The sequence below is a fragment of the Andrena cerasifolii genome, unplaced genomic scaffold (assembly GCF_050908995.1).
Source record: "Andrena cerasifolii isolate SP2316 unplaced genomic scaffold, iyAndCera1_principal scaffold1827, whole genome shotgun sequence".
NCBI lineage: Eukaryota > Metazoa > Arthropoda > Insecta > Hymenoptera > Andrenidae > Andrena > Andrena cerasifolii.
In genome coordinates this window covers 1-19,854 of record NW_027486719.1, presented here as the reverse complement: position 1 = coordinate 19,854, position 19,854 = coordinate 1, and the positions used below count along the sequence as shown (strand labels likewise).

The 19,854-nt window shown below is 21.8% G+C and overlaps 1 long non-coding RNA gene across 25 annotated transcripts; it reads right to left on the bottom strand.

Moving 5' to 3' along the window:
- Window positions 1-284: 284 nt before the first annotated feature.
- LOC143378254 (uncharacterized) lies at window positions 285-19,122 on the bottom strand. 25 transcript variants are annotated; one of them, XR_013087983.1, is made up of 8 exons: window positions 18,994-19,122; window positions 14,705-15,328; window positions 13,786-14,127; window positions 10,100-12,610; window positions 9,405-9,536; window positions 5,906-8,840; window positions 4,740-5,661; window positions 285-2,800 (listed from the first exon to the last, which is right to left on the bottom strand). It is a non-coding gene; the product is annotated as an uncharacterized LOC143378254 (long non-coding RNA). The 25 variants fall into 25 exon arrangements; XR_013087990.1 differs by lacking the exon at window positions 18,994-19,122 and adding an exon at window positions 16,094-16,964 and having other exon boundaries at window positions 14,705-15,080; XR_013087992.1 differs by lacking the exon at window positions 18,994-19,122 and adding an exon at window positions 13,177-13,296 and having other exon boundaries at window positions 10,100-11,565; window positions 13,517-14,127; window positions 14,705-15,484.
- Between the last annotated feature and the right edge of the window lie 732 nt (window positions 19,123-19,854).

Below are 19,854 nucleotides of genomic sequence, written 5' to 3'. Positions count from 1 at the left end.
CTATTTTTTTATTTACCTTTTTTTCTTTCATGTATTTAGCTATTTATCTCTATGTATACACCTATTTTTTCTCCAGATAATTTACGTATTTTTTCTCTATTTATTTTCCGATTTTTTCTCTATTTGTTTACCTCTTTTTTCTCTATTTATTTACCTATTTTTCTCTAGATAATTTACCTATTTTTTCTCTATTTATTTACCCATTTTTTCTCTATTATATTTACCTACTTTTTCTGTATTTATTTACCTATTTTTCTCTATATATTTACCTATTTTTCTCTCTCATTTATTTACGTATTTTTCTCTGTTTATTTACCTATTTTTTCCTCTAATTTATTTACCTATTTTTTTATTTGCCTTTTTTTCTTTGGTTTATTTACCTATTTTTCTCTATTTATACACCTATTTTTTCTCTAGCTAATTTACCTATTTTTCTCTATTCATTTCCCTATTTTTCTCTATTTATTTACCTCTTTTGTTTTCTATATTTATTTTCCTATTTTTTTCTGTATATATTTACCTATTTTTTTCTCTCATTTATTTACCTATTTTTGCTCTGTTTAGTTACCTATTTTTTCCTCTAATTTATTTACCTATTTTTTTATTTGCCTTTTTTTCTTTGGTTTATTTACCTATTTTTTCTCTATTTATTTTCCGATTTTTTCTCTATTTGTTTACCTCTTTTGTTTTCTCTATTTATTTACCTTTTTTCCCTCTATTTATTTAACTTTTTTTTTTAATTAGCTATTTTTCTCTATTTATACACCTATTTTTTCTCTAGTTTATTTACCTCTTTTTTCTGTATTTATTTACCTACTTTGTTTTCTCTACTTCATTACCTATTTTTCTCTGTTTATTTACCTATTTTTTCCTCTAATTTATTTACCTATTTTTTATTTACCTTTTTTTCCATGATTTATTTAGCAATTTTTCCCTATTTTATTTACCTATTTTTCTCTATTTATTTACCTATTTTTCTCTAGATAATTTACCTATTTTTCTCTATTTATTTACCTATTTTTTCTCTGTTTATTTACCTATTTTTCCCTCTAATTTATATACCTATTTTTTTATTTACCTTTTTTCCTTTGGTTTATTTACCTATTTTCTCTATTTATAAACCTCTTTTTTCTCCAGATAATTTACCTATTTTTCTCTATTTATTTTCCTATTTTTTCTCTATTTGTTTACCTCTTTTGTTTTCTCTACATATTTACGTATTTTTCTCTGTTTATTTACCTATTTTCCCTATTTTATTTACCTATTTTTTCTCTATTTATTTACCTATTTTTCTCTATTTAGTTACCTCTTTTTTTCCTCTGTTTATTTACCAATTTTGTCTCTAGTTATTTACCCATTTTTCTTTCTCATTTATTTACCTATTTTTTCCTCTAATTTCTTTACCTATTTTTTATTTACCTTTTTTCTATGATTTATTTAGCAATTTTTCCCTATTTTATTTACCTATTTTTCTCTATTTATTTACCTATTTTTCTCTATTTATTTACCAATTTTTTCTCTAGTTATTTACCCGTTTTCTTTCTCATTTATTTAACTATTTTTTCCTCTAATTTCTTTACCTATTTTTTTATTTACCTTTCTTTCCATGATTTATTTAGCAATTTTTCCCTATTTTATTTACCTATTTTTCTCTATTTATTTACCTATTTTTCCCTATTTTATTTACCTATATTTCCCTATTTTATTTACCTATTTTTCTCTATTTATTTACCTATTTTTCTCTATTTATTTACCATTTTTTTCTCTAGTTATTTACCCATTTTCTTTCTCATTTATTTAACTATTTTTTCCTCTAATTTCTTTATCTATTTTTTTATTTACCTTTTTTTCTTTGATGTATTTAGCTATTTATCTCTATGTATACACCTATTTTTTCTCCAGATAATTTACGTATTTTTTCTCTATTTATTTTCCGATTTTTTCTCTATTTGTTTACCTCTTTTTTCTCTATTTATTTACCTATTTTTCTCTAGATAATTTACCTATTTTTTCTCTATTTATTTACCCATTTTTTCTCTATTATATTTACCTACTTTTTCTGTATTTATTTACCTATTTTTCTCTATATATTTACCTATTTTTCTCTCTCATTTATTTACGTATTTTTCTCTGTTTATTTACCTATTTTTTCCTCTAATTTATTTACCTATTTTTTTATTTGCCTTTTTTTCTTTGGTTTATTTACCTATTTTTCTCTATTTATACACCTATTTTTTCTCTAGCTAATTTACCTATTTTTCTCTATTCATTTCCCTATTTTTCTCTATTTATTTACCTCTTTTGTTTTCTATATTTATTTTCCTATTTTTTCTGTATATATTTACCTATTTTTTTCTCTCATTTATTTACCTATTTTTGCTCTGTTTAGTTACCTATTTTTTCCTCTAATTTATTTACCTATTTTTTTATTTGCCTTTTTTTCTTTGGTTTATTTACCTATTTTCTCTCTATTTATTTTCCTATTTTTTCTCTAGTTATTTACCTCTTTTGTTTTCTCTATTTATTTACCTATTTTTCTCTAGATAATTTACCTATTTTTCTCTATTTATTTACCTATTTTTCTCGGTTTATTTACCTATTTTTCCCTCTAATTTATATACCTATTTTTTTATTTACCTTTTTTCCTTTGGTTTATTTACCTATTTTTCTCTATTTATACACCTATTTTTTCTCTACCTAATTTACCTATTCTTCTGTATTTATTTCCCTATTTTTTCTCTATTTATTTACCTCTTTTGTTTTCTCTATTTATTTTCCTATTTTTTCTCTATATATTTACCTATTTTTTTCTCTCATTTATTTACCTATTTTTGCTCGGTTTAGTTACCTATTTTTTCCTCTAATTTAGTTACCTATTTTTTTATTTACCTTTTTTCCTTGATTTATTTACCTATTTTTCTCTATTTATAAACCTCTTTTTTCTCCAGATAATTTACCTATTTTTCTCTATTTATTTTCCTATTTTTTCTCTATTTGTTTACCTCTTTTGTTTTCTCTACATATTTACCTATTTTTCTCTGTTTATTTACCTATTTTCCCTCTTTTATTTACCTATTTTTTCTCTATTTATTTACCTATTTTTCTCTATTTAGTTACCTCTTTTTTTCCTCTGTTTATTTACCAATTTTTTCTCTAGTTATTTACCCATTTTTCTTTCTCATTTATTTACCTATTTTTTCCTCTAATTTCTTTACCTATTTTTTTGTACCTTTTTTCTATGATTTATTTAGCAATTTTTCCCTATTTTATTTACCTATTTTTCTCTATTTATTTACCTATTTTTCCCTATTTTATTTACCTATTTTTCTCTATTTATTTACCTATTTTTCTCTATTTAGTTACCTCTTTTTTTCCTCTATTTATTTACCAATTTTTTCTCTAGTTATTTACCCGTTTTCTTTCTCATTTATTTAACTATTTTTTCCTCTAATTTCTTTACCTATTTTTTTATTTACCTTTTTTTCTTTGATTTATTTAGCTATTTATCTCTATGTATACACCTATTTTTTCTCCAGATAATTTACCTATTTTTTCTCTATTTATTTTCCGATTTTTTCTCTATTTGTTTACCTCTTTTGTTTTCTCTATTTATTTACCTTTTTTCCCTCTATTTATTTAACTATTTTTTTTAATTAGCTATTTTTCTCTATTTATACACCTATTTTTTCTCTAGTTTATTTACCTCTTTTTTCTGTATTTATTTACCTACTTTGTTTTCTCTACTTCATTACCTATTTTTCTCTGTTTATTTACCTATTTTTTCCTCTAATTTATTTACCTATTTTTTATTTACCTTTTTTTCCATGATTTATTTAGCAATTTTTCCCTATTTTATTTACCTATTTTTCTCTATTTATTTTCCTATTTTTTCTCTATTTGTTTACCTCTTTTGTTTTCCCTACATATTTACCTATTTTTCTCTGTTTATTTACCTATTTTCCCCATTTTATTTACCTATTTTTTCTCTATTTATTTACCTATTTTTCTCTATTTAGTTACCTCTTTTTTTCCTCTGTTTATTTACCTATTTTGTCTCTAGTTATTTACCCATTTTTCTTTCTCATTTATTTACCTATTTTTTCCTCTAATTTCTTTACCTATTTTTTATTTACCTTTTTTTCTATGATTTATTTAGCAATTTTTCCCTATTTTATTTACCTATTTTTCTCTATTTATTTACCTATTTTTCCCTATTTTATTTACCTATTTTTCCCTATTTTATTTACCTATTTTTCTCTATTTATTTACCTATTTTTCTCTATTTATTTACCAATTTTTTCTCTAGTTATTTACCCGTTTTCTTTCTCATTTATTTAACTATTTTTTCCTCTAATTTCTTTACCTATTTTTTTATTTACCTTTTTTCCATGATTTATTTAGCAATTTTTCCCTATTTTATTTACCTATTTTTCTCTATTTATTTACCTATTTTTCCCTATTTTATTTACCTATATTTCCCTATTTTATTTACCTATTTTTCTCTATTTATTTACCTATTTTTCTCTATTTATTTACCAATTTTTTCTCTAGTTATTTACCCATTTTCTTTCTCATTTATTTAACTATTTTTTCCTCTAATTTCTTTACCTATTTTTTTATTTACCTTTTTTTCTTTGATGTATTTAGCTATTTATCTCTATGTATACACCTATTTTTTCTCCAGATAATTTACCTATTTTTTCTCTATTTATTTTCCTATTTTTTCTCTATTTGTTTACCTCTTTTGTTTTCTCTACTTATTTACCTATTTTTCTCTGTTTATTTACCTATTTTCCCCTATTTTATTTACCTATTTTTCTCTATTTATTTACCTACTTTGTTTTCTCTACTTCATTACCTATTTTTCTCTGTTTATTTACCTATTTTTTCCTCTAATTTATTTACCTATTTTTTATTTACCTTTTTTTCCATGATTTATTTAGCAATTTTTCCCTATTTTATTTACCTATTTTTCCCTATTTTATTTACCTATTTTTCTCTGTTTATTTACCTATTTTTTCCTCTAATTTATTTACCTATTTTTTATTTACCTTTTTTTCCATGATTTATTTAGCAATTTTTCCCTATTTTATTTACCTATTTTTCTCTATTTATTTACCTATTTTTCTCTAGATAATTTACCTATTTTTCTCTATTTATTTACCTATTTTTTCTCTGTTTATTTACCTATTTTTCCCTCTAATTTATATACCTATTTTTTTATTTACCTTTTTTCCTTTGGTTTATTTACCTATTTTTCTCTATTTATAAACCTCTTTTTTCTCCAGATAATTTACCAATTTTTCTCTATTTATTTTCCTATTTTTTCTCTATTTGTTTACCTCTTTTGTTTTCCCTACATATTTACCTATTTTTCTCTGTTTATTTACCTATTTTCCCTATTTTATTTACCTATTTTTTCTCTATTTATTTACCTATTTTTCTCTATTTAGTTACCTCTTTTTTTCCTCTGTTTATTTACCAATTTTGTCTCTAGTTATTTACCCATTTTTCTTTCTCATTTATTTACCTATTTTTTCCTCTAATTTCTTTACCTATTTTTTATTTACCTTTTTTTCTATGATTTATTTAGCAATTTTTCCCTATTTTATTTACCTATTTTTCTCTATTTATTTACCTATTTTTCCCTATTTTATTTACCTATTTTTCCCTATTTTATTTACCTATTTTTCTCTATTTATTTACCTATTTTTCTCTATTTATTTACCAATTTTTTCTCTAGTTATTTACCCGTTTTCTTTCTCATTTATTTAACTATTTTTTCCTCTAATTTCTTTACCTATTTTTTTATTTACCTTTTTTCCATGATTTATTTAGCAATTTTTCCCTATTTTATTTACCTATTTTTCTCTATTTATTTACCTATTTTCCCTATTTTATTTACCTATATTTCCCTATTTTATTTACCTATTTTTCTCTATTTATTTACCTATTTTTCTCTATTTATTTACCAATTTTTTCTCTAGTTATTTACCCATTTTCTTTCTCATTTATTTAACTATTTTTTCCTCTAATTTCTTTACCTATTTTTTTATTTACCTTTTTTTCTTTGATGTATTTAGCTATTTATCTCTATGTATACACCTATTTTTTCTCCAGATAATTTACCTATTTTTTCTCTATTTATTTTCCTATTTTTTCTCTATTTGTTTATCTCTTTTGTTTTCTCTACTTATTTACCTATTTTTCTCTGTTTATTTACCTATTTTTCCCTATTTTATTTACCTATTTTTCTCTATTTATTTACCTACTTTGTTTTCTCTACTTCATTACCTATTTTTCTCTGTTTATTTACCTATTTTTTCCTCTAATTTATTTACCTATTTTTTATTTACCTTTTTTTCCATGATTTATTTAGCAATTTTTCCCTATTTTATTTACCTATTTTTCCCTATTTTATTTACCTATTTTTCTCCATTTATTTGCCTATTTTTTTCTCGAAATTATTTACCTATTTTTTCTCTATTTATTTACCTCCTTTGTTTTCTGTATTTATTTACCTATTTTTCTCTGTTCATTTACCTATTTTCTCTATTTATTTACCTATTTTTCTCTATACATTTACCTATTTTTCTCTATTTAGTTACCTCTTTTTTCCCTCTATTTATTTACCAATTTTTTCTCTAGTTATTTACCCGTTTTCTTTCTCATTTATTTAACTATTTTTTCCTCTAATTTCTTTACCTATTTTTTTATTTACCTTTTTTTCTTTGATTTATTTAGCTATTTATCTCTATGTATACACCTATTTTTTCTCCAGATAATTTACCTATTTTTTCTCTATTTATTTTCCGATTTTTTCTCTATTTGTTTACCTCTTTTGTTTTCTCTATTTATTTACCTTTTTTCCCTCTATTTATTTAACTATTTTTTTAATTAGCTATTTTTCTCTATTTATACACCTATTTTTTCTCTAGTTTATTTACCTCTTTTTTCTGTATTTATTTACCTACTTTGTTTTCTCTACTTCATTACCTATTTTTCTCTGTTTATTTACCTATTTTTTCCTCTAATTTATTTACCTATTTTTTATTTACCTTTTTTTCCATGATTTATTTAGCAATTTTTCCCTATTTTATTTACCTATTTTTCTCTATTTATTTACCTATTTTTCTCTAGATAATTTACCTATTTTTCTCTATTTATTTACCTATTTTTTCTCTGTTTATTTACCTATTTTTCCCTCTAATTTATATACCTATTTTTTTATTTACCTTTTTTCCTTTGGTTTATTTACCTATTTTTCTCTATTTATAAACCTCTTTTTTCTCCAGATAATTTACCTATTTTTCTCTATTTATTTTCCTATTTTTTCTCTATTTGTTTACCTCTTTTGTTTTCTCTACATATTTACGTATTTTTCTCTGTTTATTTACCTATTTTCCCTATTTTATTTACCTATTTTTTCTCTATTTATTTACCTATTTTTCTCTATTTAGTTACCTCTTTTTTTCCTCTGTTTATTTACCAATTTTGTCTCTAGTTATTTACCCATTTTTCTTTCTCATTTATTTACCTATTTTTTCCTCTAATTTCTTTACCTATTTTTTATTTACCTTTTTTCTATGATTTATTTACCTATTTTTCTCTATTTATTTACCAATTTTTTCTCTAGTTATTTACCCGTTTTCTTTCTCATTTATTTAACTATTTTTTCCTCTAATTTCTTTACCTATTTTTTTATTTACCTTTTTTCCATGATTTATTTAGCAATTTTTCCCTATTTTATTTACCTATTTTTCTCTATTTATTTACCTATTTTTCCCTATTTTATTTACCTATATTTCCCTATTTTATTTACCTATTTTTCTCTATTTATTTACCTATTTTTCTCTATTTATTTACCATTTTTTTCTCTAGTTATTTACCCATTTTCTTTCTCATTTATTTAACTATTTTTTCCTCTAATTTCTTTACCTATTTTTTTATTTACCTTTTTTTCTTTGATGTATTTAGCTATTTATCTCTATGTATACACCTATTTTTTCTCCAGATAATTTACCTATTTTTTCTCTATTTATTTTCCTATTTTTTCTCTATTTGTTTACCTCTTTTGTTTTCTCTACTTATTTACCTATTTTCTCTGTTTATTTACCTATTTTTCCCTATTTTATTTACCTATTTTTCTCTATTTATTTACCTACTTTGTTTTCTCTACTTCATTACCTATTTTTCTCTGTTTATTTACCTATTTTTTCCTCTAATTTATTTACCTATTTTTTATTTACCTTTTTTTCCATGATTTATTTAGCAATTTTTCCCTATTTTATTTACCTATTTTTCCCTATTTTATTTACCTATTTTTCTCCATTTATTTGCCTATTTTTTTCTCTAAATTATTTACCTATTTTTTCTCTATTTATTTACCTCCTTTGTTTTCTGTATTTATTTACCTATTTTTCTCTGTTCATTTACCTATTTTCTCTATTTATTTACCTATTTTTCTCTATACATTTACCTATTTTTCTCTATTTAGTTACCTCTTTTTTCCCTCTATTTATTTACCAATTTTTTCTCTAGTTATTTACCCGTTTTCTTTCTCATTTATTTAACTATTTTTTCCTCTAATTTCTTTACCTATTTTTTTATTTACCTTTTTTTCTTTGATTTATTTAGCTATTTATCTCTATGTATACACCTATTTTTTCTCCAGATAATTTACCTATTTTTTCTCTATTTATTTTCCGATTTTTTCTCTATTTGTTTACCTCTTTTGTTTTCTCTATTTATTTACCTTTTTTCCCTCTATTTATTTAACTATTTTTTTAATTAGCTATTTTTCTCTATTTATACACCTATTTTTTCTCTAGTTTATTTACCTCTTTTTCTGTATTTATTTACCTACTTTGTTTTCTCTACTTCATTACCTATTTTTCTCTGTTTATTTACCTATTTTTTCCTCTAATTTATTTACCTATTTTTTATTTACCTTTTTTTCCATGATTTATTTAGCAATTTTTCCCTATTTTATTTACCTATTTTTCTCTATTTATTTACCTATTTTTCTCTAGATAATTTACCTATTTTTCTCTATTTATTTACCTATTTTATCTCTGTTTATTTACCTATTTTTCCCTCTAATTTATATACCTATTTTTTTATTTACCTTTTTTCCTTTGGTTTATTTACCTATTTTTCTCTATTTATAAACCTCTTTTTTCTCCAGATAATTTACCTATTTTTCTCTATTTATTTTCCTATTTTTTCTCTATTTGTTTACCTCTTTTGTTTTCTCTACATATTTACGTATTTTTCTCTGTTTATTTACCTATTTTCCCTATTTTATTTACCTATTTTTTCTCTATTTATTTACCTATTTTTCTCTATTTAGTTACCTCTTTTTTTCCTCTGTTTATTTACCAATTTTGTCTCTAGTTATTTACCCATTTTTCTTTCTCATTTATTTACCTATTTTTTCCTCTAATTTCTTTACCTATTTTTTATTTACCTTTTTTCTATGATTTATTTAGCAATTTTTCCCTATTTTATTTACCTATTTTTCTCTATTTATTTACCTATTTTTTCCCTATTTTATTTACCTATTTTTCTCTATTTATTTACCTATTTTTCTCTATTTATTTACCAATTTTTTCTCTAGTTATTTACCCGTTTTCTTTCTCATTTATTTAACTATTTTTTCCTCTAATTTCTTTACCTATTTTTTTATTTACCTTTTTTCCATGATTTATTTAGCAATTTTTCCCTATTTTATTTACCAATTTTTCTCTATTTATTTACCTATTTTTCCCTATTTTATTTACCTATATTTCCCTATTTTATTTACCTATTTTTCTCTATTTATTTACCTATTTTTCTCTATTTATTTACCATTTTTTTCTCTAGTTATTTACCCATTTTCTTTCTCATTTATTTAACTATTTTTTCCTCTAATTTCTTTACCTATTTTTTTATTTACCTTTTTTTCTTTGATGTATTTAGCTATTTATCTCTATGTATACACCTATTTTTTCTCCAGATAATTTACCTATTTTTTCTCTATTTATTTTCCTATTTTTTCTCTATTTGTTTACCTCTTTTGTTTTCTCTACTTATTTACCTATTTTCTCTGTTTATTTACCTATTTTTCCCTATTTTATTTACCTATTTTTCTCTATTTATTTACCTACTTTGTTTTCTCTACTTCATTACCTATTTTTCTCTGTTTATTTACCTATTTTTTCCTCTAATTTATTTACCTATTTTTTATTTACCTTTTTTTCCATGATTTATTTAGCAATTTTTCCCTATTTTATTTACCTATTTTTCCCTATTTTATTTACCTATTTTTCTCCATTTATTTGCCTATTTTTTTCTCTAAATTATTTACCTATTTTTTCTCTATTTATTTACCTCCTTTGTTTTCTGTATTTATTTACCTATTTTTCTCTGTTCATTTACCTATTTTCTCTATTTATTTACCTATTTTTCTCTATACATTTACCTATTTTTCTCTATTTAGTTACCTCTTTTTTCCCTCTATTTATTTACCAATTTTTTCTCTAGTTATTTACCCGTTTTCTTTCTCATTTATTTAACTATTTTTTCCTCTAATTTCTTTACCTATTTTTTTATTTACCTTTTTTTCTTTGATTTATTTAGCTATTTATCTCTATGTATACACCTATTTTTTCTCCAGATAATTTACCTATTTTTTCTCTATTTATTTTCCGATTTTTTCTCTATTTGTATACCTCTTTTGTTTTCTCTATTTATTTACCTTTTTTCCCTCTATTTATTTAACTATTTTTTTTAATTAGCTATTTTTCTCTATTTATACACCTATTTTTTCTCTAGTTTATTTACCTCTTTTTCTGTATTTATTTACCTACTTTGTTTTCTCTACTTCATTACCTATTTTTCTCTGTTTATTTACCTATTTTTTCCTCTAATTTATTTACCTATTTTTTATTTACCTTTTTTTCCATGATTTATTTAGCAATTTTTCCCTATTTTATTTACCTATTTTTCTCTATTTATTTACCTATTTTTCTCTAGATAATTTACCTATTTTTCTCTATTTATTTAACTATTTTTTCTCTGTTTATTTACCTATTTTTCCCTCTAATTTATATACCTATTTTTTTATTTACCTTTTTTCCTTTGGTTTATTTACCTATTTTTCTCTATTTATAAACCTCTTTTTTCTCCAGATAATTTACCTATTTTTCTCTATTTATTTTCCTATTTTTTCTCTATTTGTTTACCTCTTTTGTTTTCTCTACATATTTACGTATTTTTCTCTGTTTATTTACCTATTTTCCCTATTTTATTTACCTATTTTTTCTCTATTTATTTACCTATTTTTCTCTATTTAGTTACCTCTTTTTTTCCTCTGTTTATTTACCAATTTTGTCTCTAGTTTTTTACCCATTTTTCTTTCTCATTTATTTACCTATTTTTTCCTCTAATTTCTTTACCTATTTTTTATTTACCTTTTTTCTATGATTTATTTAGCAATTTTTCCCTATTTTATTTACCTATTTTTCTCTATTTATTTACCTATTTTTCCCTATTTTATTTACCTATTTTTCTCTATTTATTTACCTACTTTGTTTTCTCTACTTCATTACCTATTTTTCTCTGTTTATTTACCTATTTTTTCCTCTAATTTATTTACCTATTTTTTATTTACCTTTTTTTCCATGATTTATTTAGCAATTTTTCCCTATTTTATTTACCGATTTTTCCCTATTTTATTTACCTATTTTTCTCCATTTATTTGCCTATTTTTTTCTCTAAATTATTTACCTATTTTTTCTCTATTTATTTACCTCCTTTGTTTTCTCTATTTATTTACCTTTTTTCCCTCTATTTATTTACCTATTTTTTTAATTAGCTATTTTTCTCAATTTATACACCTATTTTTTCTCTAGTTTATTTACCTCTTTTTTCTGTATTTATTTACCTATTTTTCTCTATTTATTTACCAATTTTTTCTCTAGTTATTTACCCATTTTCTTTCTCATTTATTTAACTATTTTTTCCTCTAATTTCTTTACCTATTTTTTTATTTACCTTTTTTTCTTTGATGTATTTAGCTATTTATCTCTATGTATACACCTATTTTTTCTCCAGATAATTTACGTATTTTTTCTCTATTTATTTTCCGATTTTTTCTCTATTTGTTTACCTCTTTTTCTCTATTTATTTACCTATTTTTCTCTAGATAATTTACCTATTTTTTCTCTATTTATTTATCCATTTTTTCTCTATTATATTTACCTACTTTTTCTCTATTTAGTTACCTATTTTTCTCTATATATTTACCTATTTTTCTCTCTCATTTATTTACGTATTTTTCTCTGTTTATTTACCTATTTTTTCCTCTAATTTATTTACCTATTTTTTTATTTGCCTTTTTTTCTTTGGTTTATTTACCTATTTTTCTCTATTTATACACCTATTTTTTCTCTAGCTAATTTACCTATTTTTCTCTATTCATTTCCCTATTTTTCTCTATTTATTTACCTCTTTTGTTTTCTATATTTATTTTCCTATTTTTTCTCTATATATTTACCTATTTTTTCTCTCATTTATTTACCTATTTTTGCTCTGTTTAGTTACCTATTTTTTCCTCTAATTTATTTACCTATTTTTTTATTTGCCTTTTTTTCTTTGGTTTATTTACCTATTTTCTCTCTATTTATTTTCCTATTTTTTCTCTATTTGTTTACCTCTTTTGTTTTCTCTACTTATTTACCTATTTTCCTCTGTTTATTTACCTATTTTTCCCTATTTTATTTACCTATTTTTTCTCTATTTATTTACCTCTTTTTTCTCTATTTATTTACCTATTTTTTCTCTAGTTATTTACCTCTTTTGTTTTCTCTATTTATTTACCTATTTTTCTCTAGATAATTTACCTATTTTTCTCTATTTATTTACCTATTTTTTCTCTGTTTATTTACCTATTTTTCTCTCTAATTTATATACCTATTTTTTTATTTACCTTTTTTCCTTTGGTTTATTTACCTATTTTTCTCTATTTATAAACCTCTTTTTTCTCCAGATAATTTACCTATTTTTCTCTATTTATTTTCCTATTTTTTCTCTATTTGTTTACCTCTTTTGTTTTCTCTACATATTTACGTATTTTTCTCTGTTTATTTACCTATTTTCCCTATTTTATTTACCTATTTTTCTCTATTTATTTACCTATTTTTCTCTATTTAGTTACCTCTTTTTTTCCTCTGTTTATTTACCAATTTTGTCTCTAGTTATTTACCCATTTTTCTTTCTCATTTATTTACCTATTTTTTCCTCTAATTTCTTTACCTATTTTTTATTTACCTTTTTCTATGATTTATTTAGCAATTTTTCCCTATTTTATTTACCTATGTTTCTCTATTTATTTACCTATTTTTCCCTATTTTATTTACCTATTTTTCTCTATTTATTTACCTATTTTTCTCTATTTATTTACCAATTTTTTCTCTAGTTATTTAACCGTTTTCTTTCTCATTTATTTAACTATTTTTTCCTCTAATTTCTTTACCTATTTTTTTATTTACCTTTTTTTCCATGATTTATTTAGCAATTTTTCCCTATTTTATTTACCTATTTTTCTCTATTTATTTACCTATTTTTCCCTATTTTATTTACCTATATTTCCCTATTTTATTTACCTATTTTTCTCTATTTATTTACCTATTTTTCTCTATTTATTTACCATTTTTTTTCTATTTATTTACCTACTTTGTTTTCTCTACTTCATTACCTATTTTTCTCTGTTTATTTACCTATTTTTTCCTCTAATTTAGTTACCTATTTTTTTATTTACCTTTTTTCCTTGATTTATTTACCTATTTTTCTCTATTTATAAACCTCTTTTTTCTCCAGATAATTTACCTATTTTTCTCTATTTATTTTCCTATTTTTTCTCTATTTGTTTACCTCTTTTGTTTTCTCTACATATTTACCTATTTTTCTCTGTTTATTTACCTATTTTCCCTCTTTTATTTACCTATTTTTTCTCTATTTATTTACCTATTTTTCTCTATTTAGTTACCTCTTTTTTTCCTCTGTTTATTTACCAATTTTTTCTCTAGTTATTTACCCATTTTTCTTTCTCATTTATTTACCTATTTTTTCCTCTAATTTCTTTACCTATTTTTTGTACCTTTTTTCTATGATTTATTTAGCAATTTTTCCCTATTTTATTTACCTATTTTTCTCTATTTATTTACCTATTTTTCCCTATTTTATTTACCTATTTTTCTCTATTTATTTACCTATTTTTCTCTATTTAGTTACCTCTTTTTTCCTCTATTTATTTACCAATTTTTTCTCTAGTTATTTACCCGTTTTCTTTCTCATTTATTTAACTATTTTTTCCTCTAATTTCTTTACCTATTTTTTTATTTACCTTTTTTCTTTGATTTATTTAGCTATTTATCTCTATGTATACACCTATTTTTTCTCCAGATAATTTACCTATTTTTCTCTATTTATTTTCCGATTTTTCTCTATTTGTTTACCTCTTTTGTTTTCTCTATTTATTTACCTTTTTTCCTCTATTTATTTAACTATTTTTTTAATTAGCTATTTTTCTCTATTTATACACCTATTTTTTCTCTAGTTTATTTACCTCTTTTTTCTGTATTTATTTACCTACTTTGTTTTCTCTACTTCATTACCTATTTTTCTCTGTTTATTTACCTATTTTTTCCTCTAATTTATTTACCTATTTTTTATTTACCTTTTTTTCCATGATTTATTTAGCAATTTTTCCCTATTTTATTTACCTATTTTTCTCTATTTATTTACCTATTTTTCTCTAGATAATTTACCTATTTTTCTCTATTTATTTACCTATTTTTTCTCTGTTTATTTACCTATTTTTCCCTCTAATTTATATACCTATTTTTTTATTTACCTTTTTTCCTTTGGTTTATTTACCTATTTTTCTCTATTTATAAACCTCTTTTTTCTCCAGATAATTTACCTATTTTTCTCTATTTATTTTCCTATTTTTTCTCTATTTGTTTACCTCTTTTGTTTTCTCTACATATTTACCTATTTTTCTCTGTTTATTTACCTATTTTCCCTATTTTATTTACCTATTTTTCTCTATTTATTTACCTATTTTTCTCTATTTAGTTACCTCTTTTTTTCCTCTGTTTATTTACCAATTTTGTCTCTAGTTATTTACCCATTTTTCTTTCTCATTTATTTACCTATTTTTTCCTCTAATTTCTTTACCTATTTTTTATTTACCTTTTTTTCTATGATTTATTTAGCAATTTTTCCCTATTTTATTTACCTATTTTTCTCTATTTATTTACCTATTTTTCCCTATTTTATTTACCTATTTTTCCCTATTTTATTTACCTATTTTTCTCTATTTATTTACCTATTTTTCCCTATTTATTTACCAATTTTTTCTCTAGTTATTTACCCGTTTTCTTTCTCATTTATTTAACTATTTTTTCCTCTAATTTCTTTTCCTATTTTTTTATTTACCTTTTTTTCCATGATTTATTTAGCAATTTTTCCCTATTTTATTTACCTATTTTTGTCTATTTATTTACTATTTTTCCCTATTTTATTTACCTATATTTACCTATTTTATTTACCTATTTTTCTCTATTTATTTACCTATTTTTCTCTATTTATTTACCAATTTTTTCTCTAGTTATTTACCCATTTTCTTTCTCATTTATTTAACTATTTTTTCCTCTAATTTCTTTACCTATTTTTTTATTTACCTTTTTTTCTTTGATGTATTTAGCTATTTATCTCTATGTATACACCTATTTTTTCTCCAGATAATTTACCTATTTTTTCTCTATTTATTTTCCTATTTTTTCTCTATTTGTTTACCTCTTTTGTTTGCTCTACTTATTTACCTATTTTTCTCTGTTTATTTACCTATTTTTCCCTATTTTATTTACCTATTTTTCTCTATTTATTTACCTACTTTGTTTTCTCTACTTCATTACCTATTTTCCTCTGTTTATTTACCTATTTTTTCCACTAATTTATTTACCTATTTTTTATTTACCTTTTTTTCCATGATTTATTTAGCAATTTTTCCCTATTTTATTTACCTATTTTTCCCTATTTTATTTACCTATTTTTCTCCATTTATTTGCCTATTTTTTTCTCTAAATTATTTACCTATTTTTTCTCTATTTATTTACCTCCTTTGTTTTCTCTATTTATTTACCTATTTTTCTCTGTTCATTTACCTATTTTCTCTATTTATTTACCTATTTTTCTCTATACATTTACCTATTTTTCTCTATTTAGTTACCTCTTTTTTTCCTCTATTTATTTACCAATTTTTTCTCTAGTTATTTACCCGTTTTCTTTCTCATTTATTTAACTATTTTTTCCTCTAATTTCTTTACCTATTTTTTTATTTACCTTTTTTTCTTTGATTTATTTAGCTATTTATCTCTATGTATACACCTATTTTTTCTCCAGATAATTTACCTATTTTTTCTCTATTTATTTTCCGATTTTTTCTCTATTTGTTTACCTCTTTTGTTTTCTCTATTTATTTACCTTTTTTCCCTCTATTTATTTAACTATTTTTTTTAATTAGCTATTTTTCTCTATTTATACACCTATTTTTTCTCTAGTTTATTTACCTCTTTTTTCTGTATTTATTTACCTACTTTGTTTTCTCTACTTCATTACCTATTTTTCTCTGTTTATTTACCTATTTTTTCCTCTAATTTATTTACCTATTTTTTATTTACCTTTTTTTCCATGATTTATTTAGCAATTTTTCCCTATTTTATTTACCTATTTTTCTCTATTTATTTACCTATTTTTTCTCTATTTATTTACCTATTTTTCTCTATTTAGTTACCTCTTTTTTTCCTCTGTTTATTACCAATTTTGTCTCTAGTTATTTACCCATTTTTCTTTCTCATTTATTTACCTATTTTTTCCTCTAATTTATTTACCTATTTTTTATTTACCTTTTTTTCTATGATTTATTTAGCAATTTTTCCCTATTTTATTTACCTATTTTTCTCTATTTATTTACCATTTTTTTTCTCTAGTTATTTACCCATTTTCTTTCTCATTTATTTAACTATTTTTTCCTCTAATTTCTTTATCTATTTTTTTATTTACCTTTTTTTCTTTGATGTATTTAGCTATTTATCTCTATGTATACACCTATTTTTTCTCCAGATAATTTACCTATTTTTTCTCTATTTATTTTCCTATTTTTTCTCTATTTGTTTACCTCTTTTGTTTTCTCTACTTATTTACCTATTTTTCTCTGTTTATTTACCTATTTTTCCCTATTTTATTTACCTATTTTTCTCTATTTATTTACCTACTTTGTTTTCTCTACTTCATTACCTATTTTTCTCTGTTTATTTACCTATTTTTTCCTCTAATTTATTTACCTATTTTTTATTTACCTTTTTTTCCATGATTTATTTAGCAATTTTTCCCTATTTTATTTACCGATTTTTCCCTATTTTATTTACCTATTTTTCTCCATTTATTTGCCTATTTTTTTCTCTAAATTATTTACCTATTTTTTCTCTATTTATTTACCTCCTTTGTTTTCTCTATTTATTTACCTTTTTTCCCTCTATTTATTTACCTATTTTTTTAATTAGCTATTTTTCTCAATTTATACACCTATTTTTTCTCTAGTTTATTTACCTCTTTTTTCTGTATTTATTTACCTATTTTTCTCTATTTATTTACCAATTTTTTCTCTAGTTATTTACCCATTTTCTTTCTCATTTATTTAACTATTTTTTCCTCTAATTTCTTTACCTATTTTTTTATTTACCTTTTTTTCTTTGATGTATTTAGCTATTTATCTCTATGTATACACCTATTTTTTCTCCAGATAATTTACGTATTTTTTCTCTATTTATTTTCCGATTTTTTCTCTATTTGTTTACCTCTTTTTTCTCTATTTATTTACCTATTTTTCTCTAGATAATTTACCTATTTTTTCTCTATTTATTTATCCATTTTTTCTCTATTATATTTACCTACTTTTTCTCTATTTATTTACCTATTTTTCTCTATATATTTACCTATTTTTCTCTCTCATTTATTTACGTATTTTTCTCTGTTTATTTACCTATTTTTTTCCTCTAATTTATTTACCTATTTTTTTATTTGCCTTTTTTTCTTTGGTTTATTTACCTATTTTTCTCTATTTATACACCTATTTTTTCTCTAGCTAATTTACCTATTTTTCTCTATTCATTTCCCTATTTTTCTCTATTTATGTACCTCTTTTGTTTTCTATATTTATTTTCCTATTTTTTCTCTATATATTTACCTATTTTTTTCTCTCATTTATTTACCTATTTTTGCTCTGTTTAGTTACCTATTTTTTTCCTCTAATTTATTTACCTATTTTTTTATTTGCCTTTTTTTCTTTGGTTTATTTACCTATTTTCTCTCTATTTATTTTCCTATTTTTCTCTATTTGTTTACCTCTTTTGTTTTCTCTACTTATTTACCTATTTTCCTCTGTTTATTTACCTATTTTTCCCTATTTTATTTACCTATTTTTTCTCTATTTATTTACCTATTTTTTCTCTGTTTATTTACCTATTTTTCCCTCTAATTTATATACCTATTTTTTATTTACCTTTTTTCCTTTGGTTTATTTACCTATTTTTCTCTATTTATAAACCTCTTTTTTCTCCAGATAATTTACCTATTTTTCTCTATTTATTTTCCTATTTTTTCTCTATTTGTTTACCTCATTTGTTTTCTCTACATATTTACGTATTTTTCTCTGTTTATTTACCTATTTTCCCTATTTTATTTACCTATTTTTTCTCTATTTATTTACCTATTTTTCTCTATTTAGTTACCTCTTTTTTTCCTCTGTTTATTTACCAATTTTGTCTCTAGTTATTTACCCATTTTTCTTTCTCATTTATTTACCTATTTTTTCCTCTAATTTCTTTACCTATTTTTTATTTACCTTTTTCTATGATTTATTTAGCAATTTTTCCCTATTTTATTTACCTATTTTTCTCTATTTATTTACCTATTTTTCCCTATTTTATTTACCTATTTTTCTCTATTTATTTACCTATTTTTCTCTATTTATTTACCAATTTTTTTCTCTAGTTATTTACCCGTTTTCTTTCTCATTTATTTAACTATTTTTTCCTCTAATTTCTTTACCTATTTTTTTATTTACCTTTTTTTCCATGATTTATTTAGCAATTTTTCCCTATTTTATTTACCTATTTTTCTCTATTTATTTACCTATTTTTCCCTATTTTATATACCTATATTTCCCTATTTTATTTACCTATTTTTCTCTATTTATTTACCTATTTTTCTCTATTTATTTACCATTTTTTCTATTTATTTACCTACTTTGTTTTCTCTACTTCATTACCTATTTTTCTCTGTTTATTTACCTATTTTTTCCTCTAATTTAGTTACCTATTTTTTTATTTACCTTTTTCCTTGATTTATTTACCTATTTTTCTCTATTTGTAAACCTCTTTTTTCTCCAGATAATTTACCTATTTTTCTCTATTTATTTTCCTATTTTTTCTCTATTTGTTTACCTCTTTTGTTTTCTCTACATATTTACCTATTTTTCTCTGTTTATTTACCTATTTTCCCTCTTTTATTTACCTATTTTTTCTCTATTTATTTACCTATTTTTCTCTATTTAGTTACCTCTTTTTTTCCTCTGTTTATTTACCAATTTTTTATTACCTTTTTTTCCATGATTTATTTAGCAATTTTTCCCTATTTTATTTACCTATTTTTCTCTATTTATTTACCTATTTTTCTCTAGATAATTTACCTATTTTTCTCTATTTATTTACCTATTTTTTCTCTGTTTATTTACCTATTTTTCCCTCT